Source organism: Conger conger, chromosome 1 (genome assembly GCF_963514075.1).
Source record: "Conger conger chromosome 1, fConCon1.1, whole genome shotgun sequence".
NCBI classification, from domain to species: domain Eukaryota; kingdom Metazoa; phylum Chordata; class Actinopteri; order Anguilliformes; family Congridae; genus Conger; species Conger conger.
In genome coordinates, this window is record NC_083760.1 from 73,725,525 (window position 1) to 73,748,333 (window position 22,809).

General features: G+C 39.1%; 1 long non-coding RNA gene across 1 annotated transcript; it reads right to left on the reverse strand.

Moving 5' to 3' along the window:
- Nucleotides 1-306: 306 nt before the first annotated feature.
- On the reverse strand, nt 307-3,262 carry LOC133122291 (uncharacterized). Its single transcript, XR_009708084.1, has 3 exons — nt 3,140-3,262; nt 2,676-2,829; nt 307-676 (listed from the first exon to the last, which is right to left on the reverse strand). It is a non-coding gene; the product is annotated as an uncharacterized LOC133122291 (long non-coding RNA).
- Nucleotides 3,263-22,809: the final 19,547 nt, after the last annotated feature.

Here is a 22,809-nt window from a genome sequence, read left to right on the forward strand (position 1 = left end):
GAATTTACATGAGGTAAAGCAATAGAAAAAGCTTGTGTATGCAAAACACCTGTGCACATTTTCAGATATTACACTGATTGCATTACTGTAACAGCTGTGAGTGCAATCTGGATCTATTGCACCCCATTATTGGTCCTATAATCGGGTTAATATTCCCTCCATGCTGTCAAAGACCATTTTATATGGCAAAGCTATGTCTTGAAATGTTTCACAAGAAATTTCCTTTCTTTCCTAATGACAAAGCAAATATATGAAAAGGTCAGTTGGCCCAACCCTAGTCATTAACAGTAGAGGAATTTAGGCATTGTGTGCAGTTGATTATCTTGAGGATAGAGGAGTATACTGATTAGTGGTTTAAATGAGATATGATTCACTCTTGATTACAATATGTCAGAAAAACATGGTTTAAACAAGCCAAATAAAGTTTCAGAGAAGTTGTTTTATGCAGTTAAATTAGATGAATGCTCTAAAACCCAAATCCCTGTGTTATCAGCTTCCAGATGGCCTGTTTATTCTAGTAGTTTTACACTTTTGTGAGGCAGGTTGATGATAATGGAGTCAGATAAGAAAAGTGACAAGCACAGTGCCTTCTGTCATTGCTTCTACACAGGTCTCCTCCAATCAGCGGTTCATTGGCACTGCCAGTCCGATGACGGTGTGGATGCTGATCCTATCACTGGAAAAGTCAAAGATTGCGAATTTTTAAAAAAAAGTCAGCCAAGACATGCAGGAGACAGGTTGTGAAATTGACAAAATGGGCTGCTCTGGTGTTTTTGGGGGTATAGCATCAAATCCTTTGCTTGTCTCGTAATATGCAAGGACTGCAGAGTGTGACATTTAAGGAATGGACTCAAAACGAGGGTGACAACAGTAACCCTTGATGCATTACAGTGCATTCACCCTAAGCTGTGGGCCTTACATTGAACATCAGGTGATCTCAAGATCAGTGGGCATTATGGCTGTTTTGTTATGGATCTTAACATCCATCCATCCATCCATTATCTTAACCCGCTTATCCTAACATCTTAACATAATTATATCAAAGAGAATACAGATGAACTTTTCCATGTGTGCTATCAATCAGCATCTAAATTATGTTCAGTCCCCAAGAGATAAGACAATAGAAATATCAGAAGAACATTACCTATAGAAATGGTGATGAATAAGTTGTGTGCATTATATCGATACGGTACATGTTGCTTTCAGTTCATTAAGTTACCACCTTTGCAGAATGACATTATTCAAGGAACAGGAAATGGTTTCTGAAATTAAAAGCAATTTTAAGTCACCTAATAGGGATTCTAAGTAACTTAAATTAAATAAGCTGCAGACTAGCAAGGCATCCTCCTTGTCTTTGGCTCCAGAGAGATGCCACATGGTTCTGTGGGAGTCTGCATGCTGACAGAGAATCACACTGCCAGGCATTGTGATTGAACATTAGCACCAGCTAGATTGAGAGCCAGTGATTTCATTTGTATATAAACAATGATTTGGCCCAAGTGGAGCAGTTTAAGGGGTTAATTATTACAAAACAATGAAATGAAAAACATTTTCTGTTAGCTACTGGTTGGTGGTGGTCACTTGATAATATTTCATTGAAAAAGAATAAAAGCAAATCATTTTCATCTCACATCTATTGCATCCAAATTGACAGGTATTATAGAGTTACTTGTGGCTGCTTCATTTATATCATGCAATACAGAGATATAAAATGATAATGATAATAAACACTGTTCATATTCAGTTTACTTTCTTCACAAAAATAATACAAAAGCATTTTAATTTGCCTGTGAAACATTTTGTGCATAGCCAGAGTATATTTCCGTAATTTGCTTTTCATTGATAAATGAACTCTTATTAATGACTGACGACCTCTAAGGGTTTTATGTGAATCATAATCCTAGGTTGGTATTTTTATTGAGAAGTTGTTATGGGTTACTCAACCCTGAGTTATGAGTCTTCTATGTAGTACATAATGGTAATATGTTCAAACATAGAGTACTGCTTTCATTGAATCCATTCCATAGTATCTCTCATTCAACTTTTTAGCCCATTAACTGCTTCTCCACAGCTGCATTGCTTGCACTTACTGCTTCTGCTGAAGAACAGTAATGGGAAAATTACATTCTAATTGCCAAATAATTAGTTACATATTGCTCTCTTGTTTTGCAGTGGCATCTTTTGTCTACTCATTGGGGCAACTAAAACAATATCAGGTTCTTTGTTGTAATTTATCACTGTCAAGTTGTCACTTTGTGACAAAGGCTTACCCATTGACCAAATTAAAGCAAGCCTGCAATTCAAGCATTTCATATAAATTAGAAACAGCTGTTACCCTGGTAGCCCTAGAGGTGGGAGGTAAATATGAAACATGTACAAATATGAAAACCTAGAATCAACTGTTGCTTGTTAGGGAACATGCATGTGGATTACACACTGACAAAACACAATAATTTAGCAAAATAAGATTGCAATGGAAAACATCCATAAGGAACAAACATAAAATGGAATCGGTAGTAATTAGTAGTAATTAATCACAGCTGCAGTCATTAAGCCATTGGCAGAAGTGCTAGAGGGGGTCCAGGGCAAGGAGCTGCAACAGAAGGTAGGAAGTTTCTCTGCTGTTTTGACTGATCATTCCACCACCGGAGGCCAAGATAGATGTCAAGCATTACCTGGCAGTGCAGGTCCGCAGAGGGAGAGGATGCAGGCCTGCTGAGGCTGCAGAAGGAAGGGGTCTGTCGGGTTTTAAGATCTTGTGAAGGTGCAGTAGGCCAGAGCGGACCCCTTAGCAACTCAGTAGGCTAGCACTTTTGAATCTGATGAGACCTGCAATAGGTAGCCAGTTGAAGGAAGTAAGAACGTGTGTGATTGATACATCCATTCATTATCTGCCTATTCCTGTACCTACAGTACAAGCAATTTAGACTAGGAAAAAGGCAAGGCACATCCCTATTCTCTTTTTCTGAGAAACAAGGCAGCCGGGTACAGAATGGAAAAAGGTAATGACCTTTGTAATACCTGTGGCATATTATCTTGTCAGAACATAATGTTTTCTTTTTTTTTTTTTTTTTTTCATTTTTAATTTTAAACTTGTGCCCCTGGCTTAGGTCATTTTGCAAGGTGTTCTCATAATTACCCTTCTAACCCAGGGGGGCTTGCTGAAAACCAACAGCAATCGCAGTCTGGCTTTTCTCCAGGCCAATGTCCTCTCCATTAGGGCTGTCCGCAGATTAACCTCGCTTTCACTCAATCAACCAAGAACAGTCCTTCCCATGCAGGTGACAAACAGCCAAATTTATTTAGGAACCAGCCCTGGAATGAGAAGCCCCTGCTCACTAATTGCTGCCAAGTGGCCTGCTTCTTCTTATTAGTTTCCTCCCATTTGTAATCCACAGTAGTAGAATGTCTAGGTAAGGGCGCTGGCCTTTGTCACACATTTTGAAACAATGTAAAGGGCCTGAATGATCTTATAGTGGAGCAAAGAGGCACAGATAGGAAGATGATTTTACACTGATAAAGGTCTATCTGCTGATAGTGTATCTGGTTGTGTATGCTGACCACCCCAGGCAATTGTGCTTGATTAAAGGCATAACATCTTGAAAATAGCACACTATAGTGTATAGGTGGAAGACAACTTTTATTCAAATTCCTAGCATCTATATTCCCTTATGACTAATAGCTCTCATTTGTACCTGTCTGTTTCCAGTGCGTTTGAAAAATCGATTATGCCAAGCTTTAGTACAAATTATTCAGCTCTAATACTGCAGCATGCCTTTACATTTTTGTTAATATAGTCATTTACCCTGTTGATTGTCAAAGTGACACTGAGCAAAATAGTATAGGTGGGTTTATGTAACGGTTGCACAGGCAACAGTAGCTTATACATCAACAGTAGCTTATACATTAGCTATGAGAGAATATGCTGTCCGGTGTCTTTAAATGTTTGCAGTGAAAAGAAAATATGGATAAAAAATATCTATCCAGCCGGTGGACCGCAATCAGGAGATGAAATATACAGATGAGCCAAAAACAGGTTTGCCTGTTAATTCTCAAAAGGACTTGACATGCACAAGCACAGAGAATTTGAGTGGGGTCAATGTTTGATCCCTCCTACACCCCAGTATGACCTTCATGAGTCCAAATGGGTGAATACAATAAATAGATAATTCAGACAAGGGATGAAGGAGGATTAGATTTTGTTAGAGCCTATTGAAAGAGAGCTCAGAAAATTGTATTATCCAGGATAAACAATTCAATTACGTATGTGGGATGTTTTCAGCTAACCTAGTTTTCTTACTTTATTGTATGCATGTGTTGTCTCCCTGTTTTAGACAGCTGAATGAATTCATGGGAACAGAGGATGGAAGGTAAAACGCAGTAAATAAGATATATTAGGAGGCTGCCGGACTATGTTCATAACAGAACAGTACCGTGCGTTTTTTAGAGGAATGTGTTACAGTAGTAAGTGTCTCAATTGTGAGTGGAACATGTGTGTTTAATCACCACACAGAGTAAGGCTGCTCTGTTGGGGACGGATGTACACCCTGTTCTACATGAAGTATACGCCTTCTATTGGTCTTCCCTAATCATCTGTGCCTTAGAGTTGTAGAAAACTACATGTCTACTTTACCCTGTATCTCTCCTTTCTCTGCTTGATCAAGCACACTTTTTCAAGCAGTTGAAGTCAAGTCCATAGGTAGTCTTGTACCTCATTTTTCTAGATCTCATTATATCTCAATTTCATGAATAACCCAGGATTGTCACCATTCTTGTAAATTACATACACTAAGTGTACCACTTTATTAGGCAGACCTGTACACCAGCTTGTTAATGCAAATATTTCATTCGCCGATCATGTGGCAGCAAACTAAATTCATGAAAGCATGCCGACATGGTCAAGAGATTTAGTTGTTTTTCAGACCAAATGTTAGAATGGGGAAGAAATATGATCGAAAGGACTTTGACCATGGAATGATTGTTGGTGCCAGAGAGGGTGGTTTGAGTATCTCACAAACTGCTGATCTCCTGGGATTTTCATGCGCAACAGTCCCCAGAAAACATCCAGTGAGCCGCAGTTCTGTAGGAAAAAATGCCTTGAGAGAGGTCAGATGAGCAGGGCCAGACTGGTCAAAGCTGACAGGAAGGTGACAGTAACGCAAATAACCACACATTACAACAGTGGTATCCAGAAGAGCATCGCTGATCCTCTGTGAAACCTCTAAGTATATTGGCGACAGCAGCGTAATGCGTATAAATCTGAAGAATATGTCTAATAAATACCAAATAAAGTGCTCACTGAGTGTATATATTAATCAATATGATACCAATAAGACGAATTAAAGATATTGTCACTTTTGTCACTTTTTGTCATTTGTGTCTAAAATACTTTGCAACAACTTCGCCTTTTCCTTACTGTACCAAGCTTCTTGTTTCATGGGCTCAAAAACATTGTGTTTGTAACTTGTGATTTTCCTGTTTTAATGTCAGTAATTATTTCTCAGCATATTTTATTTTCAGGAATCTGGCATCGAAACTGAATGTGATTTATAGAATGTAATGTGGCATTTCTATTTTCCTACTGCCTTTAACTTCAATGGGCTCTGCTGGACATTTCCTACACCTTGGGACAAGATGGCCAAGCCTTTCTTGTGCCTCCCCTATCAGCCATAAGTTTTTCTCCAGTCCAAATGTTTGACATTAGAGCTGGTCTGGTCTTACGAGCTGCAGGGAGCAATCCAATTTAACGCTACTCTAGACAGGGCTTGCGGAGGAGGGGTGTGAACACCAACCCTTCCCTTCTCCCTAACAGAATGGGATATTTCTCTGGGAGGTGATTGTTCTTGTTTCTGGGCCCAGACACAATGAAGCAATTCATTCCTCTCCCTATTATCTCCAACAAACGGAAGAGCCTGCTCTGGTTGCTGCCCTGGCCAGTATGGGTGCCCCCCAGTGTCAGTGATTCATCGTTAATTGATCTGGGCAGCATCAAGCTTGTTAAGGTGCTGGTGGTGAAAGAGCTGTCATGTTGAGAGATCACTCTTTCAGAGGAGCTGTTGTCTGGATGACGAGTGAGGGTGTGTGGGGTAGGCGGGGGGTCAGTTATTACATTAATGCTCTGTACTGTCCCCTCTCTGAGGTAACAGATTATGGACTGGGGAACGGAATGTTCTGTGCTGTCAGGATGTGGTGGGATTTACAAGTTGTCACTGCCATACCAGCCACTCCTAATTCCTATGTAGAGATTGGATTGAAGGAAGATTTAATCGTTTGTGAGGTCTGAAATAGAGATATATTTAATCACTTTCTATAATTAAAGAGAACCATTTCAAACCAAAGTCTGATGTGAGTTTAAACATCAAGTTCACAGGGACTTTTGTACAGATATGTTAGTTGGGCTGCTATTAGAGAGTTTTCATGCCTGAGTTTGAATTTCTGATCACTGTCCATCATACATTTCTTATTGACTGTATGAACCAAACAATATGCAGAAAGAACACGGCAGTTCTTTTCACTTCCAAAATTAGTCATACAGCCTAGGCCAGAGGTTGGCAACCCTGGTAATGGGGAGCTGCAGGGCATGTTGGCTGTCGTTGTTACTCAATTTAAGTGATCAACGAAAGCAGTTGATTACACAATTAACACACCTCATCTTGTTTTTTGGGTTTGGATCAGTTGCTGATTTTAAGGTGAAAACAAAAACCAGCATACCCTGTGGCTCTCTGGGGCCATGGTTTCCAATCCCTGTCCAAGTCAATCTACAACAACAATTGAGTGCAAGGTTTTGTTCCTGGCTGTGAACAAAACCTTGTTCTTTCTAGTGAAAAAAGCGGCCCTTTTATTTTTAATTAATCTATTTCTTTTCATGGTGATACCTTGCATCGAAAATCCATCTCGAACCTAATTAAGAACATTCACCTGTGAACAGAATTACATTGTCATTTTGTGGCCTCTGAGAATTGACTTCTGTTGGATCAGGGGCTGCAATAGGACCCTTATCTATTAATTTAATAACAGTGAAACGGGAGATTAGAATTAAAGGACTGTGCAGGATGTCTAAGCTTTCAAGGTATCAAATCACATATTGGAGCAGGATCTCTATTGCCCCTAAAGCTGCTTTCTCAGAAACCTGTCACTTTGAATGATTCTCAAGTTTGCTTTGCAGTCAGTGCATTGGATGAGTATACATTGTGCACAGCTGGTGCAAGCAAACTGTAGGTCTTTCAGATAGCAGAGCAGTTGCTCTCAGATGATGAAAAGTGAACAGCTGAAACCTTCCATCCTTAGGTGATGCTGCAGTCTATTAAATGCTGCCCTTTGGGGCTGGCAGTCAACATTGGCACAGCGAGGAAGTGAATACAACATCATGGGGTCCATCTTTACACCGAGAACAAGAGCATTATTTGGATAAGCCCCCAAAAGGTCAAATGTCCTCCAATATGAAGTAGTTGAGTTCCTAACTAGGCTTTTACAGATGCACTGGTCCCATCTATTCACTTTAGGACAGCACAGCAAACAGCATAACATTACATACCAACAATACATACACATATTCTTCCAAAGTTACAGCAGAATGTTTTGATGGCAATCTTCTTGGAGCATTTTTAGGCCATTGTAGAGGACAGTTACAGTTAATTTATTAAATAACTGTCCCTGTAATGTTACATTAGCAAAGTGTGACATCAAATGGTACATTCTGTCTGAAACTTTTTTTGCGTTATTGGGATGATGTTCATGGCAGTTTACGAAGTGGTTTGTCCAAGAACATTCTCATAACCTTGTATATGTTAAGAAAGATGGACCTCTTCCTTCAAAACCAAGTGGATCAAACTATTTTTAAAAGACCTCAACTCAATTGAGATTTTATGACCATTATGATGGATGTATTCAAATCCTGAGGTCGTTTACATTTTCTGCTGAGATGTAATTGTAATATTTCAACTAGAAGTTACCAACAAAACTCTTGATGTATACACACAACTTCAGTCACGGATGGTGCTGTGGGTAGCACTGCCGCCTCACAGCAAGGAGGTCCTGGGTTCGAATCCCGGTCAGCCGGGGCCTCTCTGTGCGGAGTTTGCATGTTCTCCCGTGTCTGCGTGGGTTTCCTCCGGATACTCCAGACTTCCTCCCACAGTCCAAAGACATGCAGGTTAGGCTGATTTAAGAGTCTAAATTGCTCATAGGTATGAGTGTGTGAGTGAATGGTATGTGTGCCCTGCGATGGACTAGCGACCTGTCCAGGGTGTATTCCTGCCTTTCGCCCAATTTATGCTGGGATAGGTTCCAGCCCCCCTGCGACCCTGTTCAGGATAAGCGGGTTAAGATAATGGATGGATGGATGTTTTATGCAGTCCCAAATGGTCCAAGATTGTTTTTGGTGTTATAAGGTAAGAACTGCATTGTGTATATTGCTAATGTATGCCCTTTTTATGTGCAAAATCCAGTAATCAATGTAGTAGAAATATTATTCACAGAGATATTGTTTGTAAACCTGCTGTAGTTTTGCTCTAGAATAATTTATAGAATGATATAGATTGGAGAAATACATAGGGTTTTATCCAGACAATTTCTTGTTACAAATCAGGTAAATGTGCTATTTAGTGTTTCAAACAAAACGAATGTTATCAACCCTTAATTTTAGGTAAATATCATATCCATTCCACCAAATTTGCTAATCAGAAACCAAATTTTGTAGTATTTCAGGTCTTCTTAAAGTCATACTTGGAGTGTACCATAAAATGCATAGCTCCAAGCCATTAAGACTAAGATTATGTATAATTTTGGATTGAAACTTTATATCAATGATATAACCTCAAGCAACCTGTAATACTGTATGTGACCTGCTCTATCAAAATCAGTCACAATCCCCAAAACATATCTTGAAAACTGCTCAAAAGAGGAGAATGTAAGCTTTCTAATGACACCTTACTCTCTACTCTAGATATCAAGGGAGTTGTCATTGCGTTTTCTTTGTTAAGAAAAAAGGCTTCAAAGTTTAGTCGCGAGATGGTAGTCGTTCCATGAGACGGAGTGACTGCTGACACTGGGGTGCATCTCATAGCCAAATAAAACTCTGTTTCTACCTTGTCTTACTTTTAAACCATTTAAAACTATATTTGATGTTAAGACATACAGGCCTTGAAAGCAAAGGCATCTTTGCGTAAGATCATATGAAACTGAATGCATTAACTTGTTGCCACAAATGCAGCTGATGTGATTGTTTGCCTGGTGACTGGTGGCAGGTGACAAGCTGGCTAGCCTCCAAACGATGCCAAACACCAGTGCTGCTTTGTCACCTCACATTTAAAAGCTTAAAATATACTTTTTTATTAAGACATACAGATTATGAAAGCCAGGACAGTGTTCTACAAAATGTCCCTATTTCCTGTAATATTCTGTATATATTTGTTGTGTTTCAATAAAAAAAAGAATGGAGAATATTTTCAAAGAACATAATTCTTGTTAACTGTGGGGAAAGATGTTAAAATGCTCCCGGAACATTCCACTGGTCATGTTAGGAGAATGTTCTTGGGACCTAAAATTGTTAACTTGGTGAGAGCTGAAAGATCTGTGAACCAAAAATCTTAATTACTTGCTTCCCTGTTCAGAGCCTATAGTCATTAGACATGTCTCAGACTTTCTACTGAAAATCATGCAATTGACAACCAGTGATTAGTCCGTTTCATAGATGCATGTCCAGGACATGCTTTAGTCCGTTTCATAGATGCATGTCTAGGACACGCTTACAACATGGCACCAGCATGTACTGTATAGCTGGTGCAACACTGAAGGACTTAAAAAGACTCATACCACACCGGTCATTCATACATTTTGATGCAACTCACTAAACATTAATAAAACATATATGTTTTATTCTTTAAATCTCTGGGGCCAGAATTGAACTGTTAAAATACAGTTTTTCCCAGCTACAGTAGATCCCATTATCCTTCTCTGTTACAGAGAACTTCAATGTGCCTGTCTTCACAGCCTTTTACTCTGTCCTTGTCGCTCTCCATCTCTTTGTCCTTGACAACAGCAACTGTCCATTGACCTTAGAAACAAACACTATACTTAACCATCAAGAGGAAACCCCTGATTCATCCCAATGCTCTTTTCTTAAGTACACTCCAGGGAATTTTCAATGAATGCCTTCATCTCTATTCTTAATATCAGACCAGATTAAGAAGCTGAAGAGTAAAAATCATATTCATGCACAGTTCTCAATCATAGGATATCATAATATATTAGTGATGGAGGGAAATTCTGCCATTCTTATGGAAGAAAAAATAAAAAATAAATTATCCAATTGATGGACTGAAACATTCTAGTGGAATAATTCAATTAATTCTTTTCAGATTTTACTGGAAAGGCTGGAATTCAACCCGTATGTTTAGAGAGGGAAATAGAATAGAAACCAAAGGTACCCATTTTATTTTGTTCAGTCCAAATTGCACATGTTTCTGTGGGTCCTTATAAAAAGCTATTGAAAATAACTTGCAATTTTCTCTAGGGCTGAATAGAGCCAGCCTTTTCACTTGCTCACTTTACAACACTTTATAAACCTGAAATTAATTATCCAGTAGCCCCATTACAATGGTGCATTAGTTTTTCTTTAAAAGAGCTGCCTAGAGGTGATAGATAGATGCGCTAGCTGCCAAGCGCTACCACAGGAATAGGCAGGGAGAAGAACAAAGAGTTCTCTCTCTAATCATAGCGTCCGATCAGTTCTATTAGCAGAACCGCCTGCATGATTTGGTTGTACTAATAATTTCTATTGTCACATTAGGGAATTGGCTGAGCCACAGCCTTGGAGTGTTTGCCCTCATATTTATAATTGAGTTTAAATCATTTTGTCTGACTGTTGGGGTAGCACTGCCTCCGTGTTCCGTCATTGATGGTCTCTTGATATGCAGCATTCATTTATGGCACTCTTTGCTGGCAGTCTGATTGTTTATGCCAACGCATTACAAATTATTTTCAGTACCGATGTTGTCATTCATATAAATACCCCTTCCCCCTCACAAAAATGACAACTCAACATTTCATATTGTGAATACGTGAATGCCATTGCTCAGTTTGGCAGTGGCATGGCTCTCGTGTGACCACAGATATATGTATATAATTTGTGAATTGTAACATAATCCCATATGCTATTGGGATATGAACACTTTGTGTTTTCCTGTCAAAAACTCACGCATTAAAGTGGTGTGAATTTGAATGAAATTATATTTGGACCTTGAAGTTGTTGGAAATTGCATTGCAGGAATGTGTGACAACTCTTTTGTTGGAATATTGTAGTTAGGTGTCTTAACTCTGGAGTTTAATAACGTGTGTCGATTAAAAGTCAATCAAAAAGGATACAAATTTATTAAAATTTGATTAAGTCACTGATAGTCAAGTCACCTCTCACCCTACTCCAGTAGAGCCAATTTCATGTGTCTCCCATTACAGCATTACACACACACATTCTTCCCCATTCTGATGTTTCATCTGAACCTCTTCACTATATATGCATGCTTGAGCTGCTGCCACATGATCAGATATTTGCATTAATGTGCTGGTGTGCAGCTGTACCTAATAACGTGTTTCACTGAGTGTACTTCTTTACACCATAGTTCAACACAGGCATTCCCTTTATATGTCTCCATATGCTTTACTCCATGGCTCTACGTCTGATTTACCATGACCGTTCTTCTCACGGGCCCTCAGTTGTGCCATCTTCATGCAAGCCAGGTTGGATGTTTTTCCTCCCATATCGAAGAATGACTTTTTATCTGTGACACCCTCACAAAAGGGCCTTATTGTGTATGCATTAAACAAGCCTGCGGTTCTGTAGAGCAACAGAAGATCCACCAGGGCCAGGGGGCAGGAGAATCTGATTAAGCTGTCAGGATGCTTCGAGAACACTGTTGTACATCTTTATAAAACTCACAAAACCAGTTTTGAAGTCACACATTTATTCTCTGATTTTACTGTACTTTGCCCCAGTAGGCATTGAGCACCCCCTCACCGTGTTCTGTGTTACATTGCTTGTTTCTTTGTTCTTTTATTCTATTCTTTTATAGGACAGTGAACATGAATATTACATGTTAAAGCATCTATTGCTAATATACAATCTTGCTATTTGACAGAATTTCCTTTCAGCACAAAATTATCCAACACATGATTCAGCATTTCAGCAGTAAAGAGCATTTTCTAAATGACTGGTACAGGCAGTTTTCTCATGGCCTTCAATTCTTTATCTTACATAATGAAAACTCAGTGGTACTTAGTGGAATCCCAAGATGAGACTACAAAAGTTTTTTTGAGTGAGTGTCTTACAACTTTTCCTCTGGTGTTTGTCATTGAATTTTCTTGACGTGTAGATACTATAATCATTCGGTGTGCAAACATCTGCTTTTGTCACTACAAAGGTCCCCTGCCCATTTATGACGGAATTGAATATGTGAAGTGTAAAGATTACATGTTTGCTGTAAGAACTCAGTGTCCCAGTAGCCATTTCCCAGACATTTGACTCAGCCTTCTCCTTATCTGCACCAGTGTGACAGACCCATCGACTCAGATCACGGATTCCTCCAATAGAAACCAGCTGTCAAAAGGCCCACCAACAAATCCAGAAGAAGGGTGGGGGTACCTATCCCTGGGGGCAGATTTTTCAAAAAGGTTATGGTTATGGTTGGCTGGGTTGAGGTGTAGGTGCATTGCTGTGGTTCAATTTCACTGTTAAACTTATATCATATTGTGGATAATTCCATCCTAAAGACAGAACATAGGTGACTCTAGTTGTGGATTATGCTGCTACGACACAGCATGTCTGGTTTCTGAACAGTGAACAGTCAAAAGCTAAGGGCTCACCACATTTGTGGACATGCTGTCAACTTTTATGGGGTGCGCCTGGAAGAGATTTTAATGGACCGGAAACAACAGGTAAGCATTTAATACAATTCTCTATACACATGTATTCTAGTATACTAACTGAGACAAATGGTATAGTGTGAATAGAATTCAGGGGATCTCACATTTCTGTTAAAAATTCCAACCACCAGCTCCAGTCCTGCTGATCGTCCTCAATGATATGAATTGATCCGAAAGAGTACTTCTCTTTAGAACGTATGTACATCTGAAATAAATACAAAATATATGAAGAGAATAAAATACACATAATCAAATATGAAAATAAAAAACCTGGCAACCTTTTGTTTGAAATTGAAGAAACATGAGAGTAAAACAAATATTCCTTCATACATATATCAAATGGGGTTTAAGTTTGATTTCCCTCACCTCCCAAATATATTGGTAATTAAGGAGAAAAAATGTGATGGAAAAACAAAATTATGCGTTCTCTGTTTTTTTGTTTTTTTTCACTTAATGAGTGCAGCTATCTTCCTCAATGCTGCTGTGCGTGCTTTGCTTTGTGTTTGTTGCTTTTCAAAGCCTTTGTAACTTCAAATGACCCGCGGGAGTTTGAACTAATTAAACCACATTTTTTCAAATAACTGAGGTGCAGCTGCTCCACATAAATCTAATTCATGGCGCTTGGGTGAACGAGGCTGCTGTGCTGGTCTCCCAGGCTAAGAAAGACTCATTGCTTTAGGACCAGAACCATTCATATTGAAAAAGGAAGACTTTAAGGTCTGTGTTGGGGCCCACCAGTACTTCACATTCTGGCCTTGAATGGAGGGCCTCAGTTCACCTCAGGCTATTTGTTCAGCTCAAGCAGCACATGTTCACTCAGTTCAACAGGGAGAACTCATCTGGTTGAACAGCCTCATACAGTCTGTCCTTTCTCTGATTGGTCATTTCACTTTATATGGAAGCTCAATCTTGCCTGTTAGAAGGATAGATTAGCACATTGCAAAAAATTCCATGTGAATGGTATGGTGCTCTAGCTGACTAATATGTAGCCAGGATATATTCAGGTAAATCCTGAGCTATATTGGGCTATCCCAGTCCATCTAGATTTCCACCCCTCTAGATGCCCAGTCCAGCTTTTGCTCACTGAGATTGTGGCTGCCACAGGCCAGGTGTCACCACTGGGGGAGGGAAAGAATAGTTAGACACAGGGAGATATGATCATTCCAGTTTTCAACGGCCTTTATTTGCTTACAAAAGAGAAAGAGAGCCTTCAATGATAAACAGACAAACAGAACATTAAATGATAAACAGACACCTTTCACCCGCAAAGAATCCAGGGAAAAACAATGAACTAAAAGCAACAAAAGGAAAATGAAATAAAAGAGTATGGCATGCTCTCCTTGTTCACTGTCAGATTTGTTCTTTCTCCTTTTTCAGTTTCCTGGCCTCAGCCAACTACTGTGGAAAGAAGCAGACTTTAAAGTCTTGGGTTCACCAGTAATGTAATCCAGGTGTGTGCCTACTTAACCAGTAGGCATGAGATCCAAAACCCTTAAACAATGGCTCTTTTACAATCAAAGTGGCCTCAAGCTTGATTGAGTCTCAATATTACAACATTTGTCAAAACAGGCTCCTTTTCCCTTCTCCCCATAGTGCTCTATGCTGCTTTTAAGAGCCCAATGAACTGTAATTTCCTCATTGTTCTTTTGGATAACAGTTTTAATCTGAAAACACAAGTAAAAAACGCTGTACTCTATATATTTAAATGTTTGGTAAGATTGCTTTGTATCCTGTTTTCAGCTGTTTGATTGATGGCTTCCAAGTGACAAAAGAAAGCATCATTCATCCAGTACACATCTGGGCCAAATGGAACATGAAATGGAATACAATATGAGGTGTGACCAAAGTGCATATTAGGCCATAATGACAGTTTTATTATTTACAGTTTTTATAGAAAATATCTGTGATTTTTCAAGTAAATGGTCCTTCAAGGGAGAGGTATTTACCACCATTGCACTTAAACAAAAAACAGAATTGCACTGTGCAAAGGAATAAAGTAATTCCCCATTCAGAACATGGACATCCATCAGGATACATTCAATCAATCAGTGTACAGACCATCATTGAGAGTAAAGATGTGAGTTAAACAGCAAAACCTCAGACATGAAAGCATCAAGAATGGAGTGTCAGGGATCCAATCAGATTTCCACACAATATTATCACATTTTCAGTGACCCGTGGCCTTTGGCTACTTCTGTGAACAGTTTGAGGTTTTGGTCCTTCTTTATATGCATCACTACGGACTTCTCAGATTGTATTTATTTTTGTGTAAGTGCTAAAATACTCTTTATCAGTTTGCCTAGTATTTAAAGTTTTTATAAATGAAAACTATGACTTCTGTCAGTTCATTTCTCGCCTTTTTGTTCCAATTTTATGAAATATTTTCATATTCAAGGGTTTGGTGCATGTGAGTGCCCTTTTCTGAATTTTACAGGAGAGCCAACAGAAATGTTTATATTAACCAAGGTTTTTGGGATGACTATTTAGGTTTTTATCCTTTATTTAAATGTAGTTAATGATGGCACGTCCTATCTTTTGTCCCTAGATATATCTCATCAAGAGGTTTATTTTGATATATAATAGTCACTTTGGCCCAAAATGTCACTTATGTACCTTGCACACCAAACCCCCATATTGATAATACATAATACATGGTTACTTACCATGCTCAATTTTCAGTTTAATCAGTAAATGTGAATTTTGACTATATTTACTTTCCCAAATACTTACTACATTCCTGTGGTAGTTTAATATGAGTTTTGTTTGTGTTAATTTTATTTCTGGGGAAATTAAATCTCATGTTTAATTTATTTTGTGTGAGTTTTCAAGAATTTTTTTTTAGCTTCAATTTGTGCCACGTGAATTTCAAGTGAAAAATCCTTCAATATCAGACTGCAGGGCTCATTGTACAGGTTGACATACTGTATGTCTTGTGGCCATTGATGATACAGTGGCTCATTGAAGATATTTGTTGGTCTAACAGGGAATATTTTGTTCTGACCTTAGAGAAGTATAGTGCAAACTCATATGGTACCTCCAGTTAATCACTTCTGTCCTAGAGCATTGTGGGCAGTAGATGTGAAGCTGCAGTACCTTACTTACCTATAGTCTTTTAGAATATTTTCATTTTTGCATTGAAATACATATGAAATGTGTTGCAGTGCCAATTCCAATGATACTTTTGAGATCATGCCCAAAGCAAATCCTTAAAAAGGTGCAGAAAGGTGATGCTACATATTCACTAGAACAGGATGTAATGTGGTAAATCTGGAGTACGTGCTATCCTGTATCTGGCCTGGATTATCTCAGATTAGAGTCTGTGGCCCCCTTGAGATTAGTTCTTACACTACTTCAAATATTGACAGAGCTGCATCTTCTTGAAGACTTGTTTTTGTATAGTGGCCAGTTACAGGAGTTATGAGGGTTAAATAAATTTAGAGTGCTGAGATTTCTTCATGGCAGCTGCCCTTCTAGACTTCCTTCAATTATAAGGTGGGTGCAATGGCTGAAAAATGCATTGGAAGCCATTTAAATTGTTTTTTGTTTGTTTGTTTGTTTGTAATTAAAAGATGAGATAACAGCCAATTTAGCATATAATGACTAAATCTCTTATGAGCTTGTTGTTTTTATTTTATTAATGTCATGTAGTGACTTGTTTCCCCCCCCCCCCCAAAAAAAAAACATTCCCTGTGCATGTAACTGCACAGTGTAAAGCTAAATATGAATCAGTTGTTGTAATGAAATGCAGATTAGAATGCTGCAGAGGATGCCTGTGGGTATCTCTCTTGTTAGCACTTTTGGCCATGATCCAGCACTCTGTCTCCCCTGTGTCCTCTGTGGGATAATCCCCCCCACGCCCCCCCCCCCCTCCTTACATCCTCCTCTGAGTCCATTTCCTGCTCTCCCAAAGTTATTCTTCATCACGAACAACGTTGCTAAGCCCACCCCCCAGAGTACCAACACTCCTCCCACCCACCCTCTTTCCCAAATGAATGGCCCTGCCCCCTTCAAGAATCACAGTTGTTCTTCATTATTTAAAGTCATTTAATGGATGGCCAGGGGCTCCTCAAATACGCCACTACGTTCTCTAATGGGACTTGACTGCAGGAGAGCAAAGACAGGGAGAGGCAGGCAGCACAACTATCCAAGCCTCATAAATCAAACCCAGTTTCCAGAATGGCAGCCATGTCTTTTAAACAGAGCAACTCTGACTTTTATTTATTTATCTTTACTATTTAACCTCCAGCTACAGAGGGAGTCAGAGTGGAGATTAGATTTTTTTTCTATTAAAAAAGGGCAAGAGGTCACATTGTCAGTATTTTCTTTTGCAGCTAAAGTATTGCTTTGGGATAAACTTCCTTCTTTCTACCAGTGACATGCTGACCATCAATAGAGAACAATCATTTATATAATAATGTTTTCTATTATTTGCCCATTAAAACATTTGCATTATTGGTAGAGCTCACAGTTTTGTATTAATCTAGGAAATCTGCACCGGGGACAAAATGTTTACCTTCAGCTATGATGGCACTCACATGTGATGGTGTCCTGTAATCAGCTGGGACCATAACTAAGATATACACATTCTAGGATGCCTACTGTATGCGTTTTCAGTATTGTTATGTATATGTAGGATTTTAATTAAAGGATCTACCTTATATATAGGTACAAATCAATATCATTGGTTGGTATTGAGTCAGGTATGATGATCAGCTTCATTGTTCAAACGAAAGACTCCCTTAACAACTGTACTATCAGACATATATAGTATCTTTGGGGATATGCCCTTTTCTGATTGGTATTTTATGACCTTTTAGCCTGATTATGTGAACTTTGCTATTTTCCATAAGTGACATCACCTGACCTCAATCCAATTAAGCATGCATTTCACTTGCTGAAGACCAGACTGAAGGAAAATTGCCCCTGAAACAAGCAGGAGCTGCAGAGGGCTGCAGTGCAGGCCTGGAAGAGCATCACCAGGGAAGATACCCGGCATTGGTATGGGTTGTCTATGGGCTGTAGACTTCAGGTAGTCATTGTTTGAAACTGTTTGTTGCTGGAGTACGGAGTGAAAAACAATGCCCCCCCCAAATACTTATGGGCTGCACTGTAGAGAATAATACCATGGAGTATTTTCCTGTAAAGGTCATTATGAATTATATGTGTATATTCTCACATTTTCAATGTGTATTCTCAGGTTTCCATCTATATATTCAAATTTTGATATTTATTTCCTACACGGCACCCCACATTTACACCCACAGCAAAAATATACACTCACTGAGCACTTTATTAGGTATTTATTCAACTTATATTTTAGACTTGTACTGCTGTAGCCTATCCACCAGAGTTGCAATGCATTGTGTGTTCAGAGATGCTCTTCTCACAGAAGATCACATTTTTTTCCCCATACGGATGGTTGATGTGAACATTAACTGAAGCTCCTGACCTGTATCTACATGATTGTATGCATTGCACTGCTGCCACACAATTGGCTGATTACATGAATCAGTAGATAAAGTAAAAATGTTCCTAATAAAGTGCTCAGTGAGTGTATATATATGGCAACAGTGTGACACAACTTCTTGTAGAAAAGAGAACATTTCAAAATGTTCTTCATGTACTTTGTCCCAAAGGATACAGGTTAGAATTTTTGTTGTGATTCCTCAATTTGAAATAAAATGCGTTTGTGTATGCAGGTGGCCATTTGCGATTAGCAAAAATTAGCAAAATAGGACATTCATTTTTTACGCTACATTCTCAGGAGATTCACAAAGCTCAGGTATGCTGACAGCTTGTGTCAGGTGCAAACTTGTCAACAAAGACATCTGCATGTCCCTCTATCAAGGGAAATGGAGTATGATGCCATGCATTTTGAGAGAAAATGCTGCTCTGTCGGGCCTCTGTGTCAGAGGGCAGTTCATTTTCTGTATGGTAAGTACATCTGTGGTGATGATTTATTCTCTGCTGTATTGTATGCTTTATGGTTTTGTTTTCATCATGTTCACTAATGCATTCACAAACGCAGTCCCTTCACTTTTTTTGTTTGTGCTCTGTGCCCTCAGTTATCTGGCTGATATTTTTAGCTGCCATTAGTATACATGTATTCCATGCTTCTATACTTATGTCAGACACTGCACACACCGTATGTAACATAGTGCTTTGTTAATTATTATTTGTTTTTATCTTTGTGTCTGTTGAAGCTTTCCTTTACATATTTATCTTTTTGGTGCAGCTCAGTATTTTGTATCTTGAAAAACCATTTTCAAATACAGGGTACAATACTTTTTATTCAACATTGTGCAACAATGATTTACTCATTTAGTAAAGTGCAAATTGTGATGATAATGCCAATAAGATTTAAAGCATTGCCTTTCTTTCAACTTCTGTAATTACAGTACTGCCATAGTTGCAATTGTGTGATTATAGTTATACCCAAGGAAAAAACAGGCAGCCAATGCGATGAGCAGTACTTACTTAAAATAATCAGTCCATAATTGTCATTTTGGCATCTGAGGTTGTGCGACACATAATTATGTACAGTCATGAAAACTGTAACAACACCATGCTTAATGCAAAACATGCTTCCTAGTAAAGCCATAAGATATCATTTAAATAGAGTACACTTGGATGAATGTGCCATAATTCCTTTGATCGATTCAAGTAAAATAATCATTTTCAAATGAGATTTTGAGCTAATAAATGATGCAGTATTTTTAACATGGAAAATAGTTGCATTCCAAAAAGTAAAAAGCCATCTTCCCCTGTCATTAATGTCTTTCATTCCAGTGAATCGGGCAATTTGCAAGGTTATATTTAACGCACGCAAATACGCACAAAGTGGCATGGCTGTGTTAAAAATATGGGTAAATGTATCTTACAGTATGTACTGTTGTAGGAGCAACTGCAGGAAAAGACAAACACCAATCCAGATAATTTTCTTGTGCCTCTGGCTCCCCAGAACTCCTGCTGCCAGGGGTCACCCATAGCAACCTCTCTGGTGACAGTAACAGCTACCAGACACACTACAGGAGCCTGGCAGTTTCCCTGTGGTCTCCTTACACGGGTCTGCCTGAGTTATGACCCACCCAATGGAACCTGGCATCGCCCTGCTGGATGTATAAAGGGTGGCACTTCCTTTGGAAAACAAAGAGAACAGAGGAAATGTATAGGCCATACATGAGCTTTCAAAGGGAGTGTCAAGAAGGAGCTATTGAGGTAAAACTACCTTTTCTGGTCTCTGCCTGTTTAAGCGGCTAGTGCTTTAACTGCATTAAAAGCTACAGTCTACTGTATTGTTTTACCTTGTGAAGTATTCTCAGGTCCGTTACCATTGAATTGGCACACTGGGGACCTAATTATAAAGTAGAGCGTTAAAAATAATTATTTTTATTGCTGCAGCAATTATTATTCCGCTAATGATAAGACCGATGTAGATGATAAATCAGCCCCTTGGTCCCTTATCAGTGCATTTATGTCTTGCATGCTGTTATATTCAGCTTCTTGAGTGTATTTCAAATTAAAAGAGAGGTCACAGTCTCCCTGACATCTTTATTTGGTGCTTCATTACAAACCATAGTGCAATCAAAAATAGAAATTCACTGCCTGAAAAATACTTAAGATCAAATCTGTTGAGTGCATTGTTGATACACAGTAGATATGGATATGATGGGGTGGGATGTTGGTGAGGGTGGGGGTCTTTCTCTTTAGGCTTGGGAGCGAGGAATTATTTAAAGCCCAATGATCAGGCAAAGGGTAGGAGCAGCCCCATTGAGTTACCATGGTCCAGCAGCTCTCCCAGGTCACAAAACCACCTGAGGTTCTGAACAGACCTGTACCAGAAACAGGAGCAAACAGACATGCTGATACTGTCACCCTTCCTGGTGCCAGATTTCCAAAAATGTATTTGATTGCATTTGCATTCTCATTGAACAATTTTGATACTTCTATTTCCCCTGCATTGCACTGTATCCATTATAAAGTCATTGAATGTCAGGGAGGTGCTCTTGTTAGCATGAAGGCCTAGCCAGTGTATAAACCACAGGGAAGCAGCGCAGATCAAATGCAGATTAAGGTGATAGTACGTGAACTCTAAAATGACTAAACACTTCCAAATACAGGTATTGGGTGGCATAATAAAAGCTTTCAGCTTTGACTGGCCCTTCTCCTCTGACCTCTCTCATTAACAAGGCATTTTGGCCCGCAGAACTTCTGCTCACTGGATTTTTTGGGGTTTTTTTGCACCATTCTCTGCAAACTCTTGAGACTGTTGTGTGAAAATCCCAGGAGACCAGCAGTTTCTGAGATACTCAAACCACCCTGCACCAACAATCCAAGCTGAACCTTTTGACCATGTCTGCATGCTTTTATGCATTCATTTGCTGCCACATGATTGGCTGATTAAATATTTGCACTAACAAGCTGGTGTACAGGTCTACCCAATAAAATGATCTCTCACTGTCTTGGCACCTGGAGCTGCAGTCACGAAAAGTAAGTAGTTGTTACATTTTCCCTTTGATATATGAAGTACTAGTTTTATCAACTAGCAATTATACATTACTAGTGGGGAAAGGATGGATAACTGAGGGCAGCCAGCTTAGAAACATCACCAGTTGAGGAGATGGAAGGTTGAATGCAATCACATAACCAGTTTAATCAAACAGATTCCAGAGGTTGCCTGGGGCTGAAGCCCTGGAGCTCCTGAAAGGTTCCCATGGGCAGAAACAGAAAACCTTCTAATTTCCTATTCTCCTTTATTCTGTCTGTGACCTTAAGTCTATCACCAAGACACCTCTAAATTATATCTCCATGCAAGCCAAATGACTAGTATTTATGGAATGACAATTCAGTTGGTTGTGACAGGCCCTCTATAAATTGTGAGCACCTCTGCTTGGGCACATTGAGTCAATCAACAAAGGCCAGCTTGCTAATTGCAAAAAATATCCAGTGGTCTCAGAGTGATTATCACTTTTCCACACCACCTCCCTCCATGGTTATTTCTGATAAGTGCTCGCACCAGTTTGTTTTTCGCATGGATGTCCTCAAATAAATGTGACGGAGGATTGTGAATAACTGTCTATGTCTGGGAGTACAGCAAAGGTGTTGTGAGATTAGTGGGTTGAGCCAGGCCTTGATTGACAGGTGTGGCATTGCATTAGACTGGCCAGCATTATTGACCATTCCTGTTTAAATTATGAACACTTATTACTTTTACATCCATCTTAAGGAGAATGTCTGGTCATTTGTCTATGAGCTGAAGCTGAAACGTAATTAGGTTAAGTAGCAAGAGCAAGTCCACATCTCATTGACTGAAAATAATCCAATAGAGATGCTGTGGCAAATATTTAATCAGCCAATCATGTGGCAGCAACTATAAATACATGAAAGCATTCAGACATGGTCAAGAGGTTCAGCTGTTTTTCAGACCAAATGTCAGAATGGGGAAGAAATGTGATCTGTGATGGCTTTGTGACTAAATGATTGTTGGTACCTGACAGGGTGGGTTGAGTATCTCAGAAACTGCTGATCTCCTGGAATCATCACGCACAACAGTCTCAAGAGTTTGCAGAGAATGGACCAAAAAACGAAAAACATCCAGTGACTCTACGGGCCAAAATGCATTGTTAAAGAGAGAGGTCAGAGGAGAAGGGCCAGACTGGTCAAAGCTGACAAGAAGGTGACAAATAACCACACATTACAACAGTGGTATGCAGAAGAGCATCTCTGAACACACAATGTGTCAAAAGTGGATAGGTTACAGCAGTAGAAGACCAATAAGTCAAAAAAAGTTGAATAAATATCCAATAAAGTGCTCTCTGAGTGTAAGTGGTTGCAGTTATTGCTGTTAAAAATGGTGGATCCAGTTATTAAGTGTAAGAGTGAAGTTACTTT